Below are 985 nucleotides of genomic sequence, written 5' to 3'. Positions count from 1 at the left end.
GAGAGCGAGAGAGAGAGATAAAATAGTGATATGAATGGAGAATGGATGGAGCGAGGGAGACAAAATTATACTTTAAAATGTAATTATCTCAATCATATGATATATCAATTTTAGAGGAGGGAGGGGTGGAGAGCGAGAATAAGAGAGATGGGGGGAGAGATGGAGAATGAGAAATGGAAATAGATAAAAGAGGGGGAGAGGGAGAGAGAGATAGATAGAGAGAGAGAGAGAGAGAGAGAGAGAGAGAGAGAGAGAGAGAGAGAGAATGATATGGAGGAATGGAGGGAGTGATAGAGGGATAGAGAAGATAAAGAGAAAGAAGAGAGGGAGAAATTGTTAATGCTTTCAACGACATGTATATGGAGAGAGAGAGAAAGAGAGGGATGGAGAGAGAAAAAAGGGGATAAAGAGTTAAACCTTCAAAGTACATATAATTGATTGTTATTAAATCTTTAGTTTATTACTTTTGTGTTACAATTTTTTAAAACATCAGAAACACTTCGTTCTTTAAAATGTATGATATATACAATATCGGACAAGGGAGGAAGGGATAGAGCTAGAGAGAAAGATTGAAAGAGATAGAGGGAGAGAGAATGACAGGGAGAGACATAGGGAGAGAGAGAAAGTTAAAGTTTAAGATACATGTATTTGATTGATATAAAAGACTAAGGTAAACTAGATGAATATGAAGTCTTAGGGAACGAAGAAGATAAAGGTGATGAAGAAGAAGAAAAAGTAGAAGAGGAAGATGATGAAGAGAAGGTGTGGAAAACACGAAGAATAAGAAGGTGTGACCAAGAAAAAACTGAAGGATAAGAAGTAAGAGAAGACATAGAGAATAAAGAGGAGAAAGAAGAAGAAAAACTTGAAGAATAAATAAAAAAATGAGATAAATGAAGAAGATAACATGAGAGAAGAAAGAGATATAAAAGGTGGTAGATGATGAAAAAAAGACGATAAAGAAGAAAAACCAAAAGGTAAATCA

This window comes from Eutrema salsugineum, unplaced genomic scaffold (assembly GCF_000478725.1).
Source record: "Eutrema salsugineum unplaced genomic scaffold, Eutsalg1_0 scaffold_5, whole genome shotgun sequence".
Classification (NCBI taxonomy): domain Eukaryota; kingdom Viridiplantae; phylum Streptophyta; class Magnoliopsida; order Brassicales; family Brassicaceae; genus Eutrema; species Eutrema salsugineum.
Note: the sequence above shows the minus strand (reverse complement) of the source record.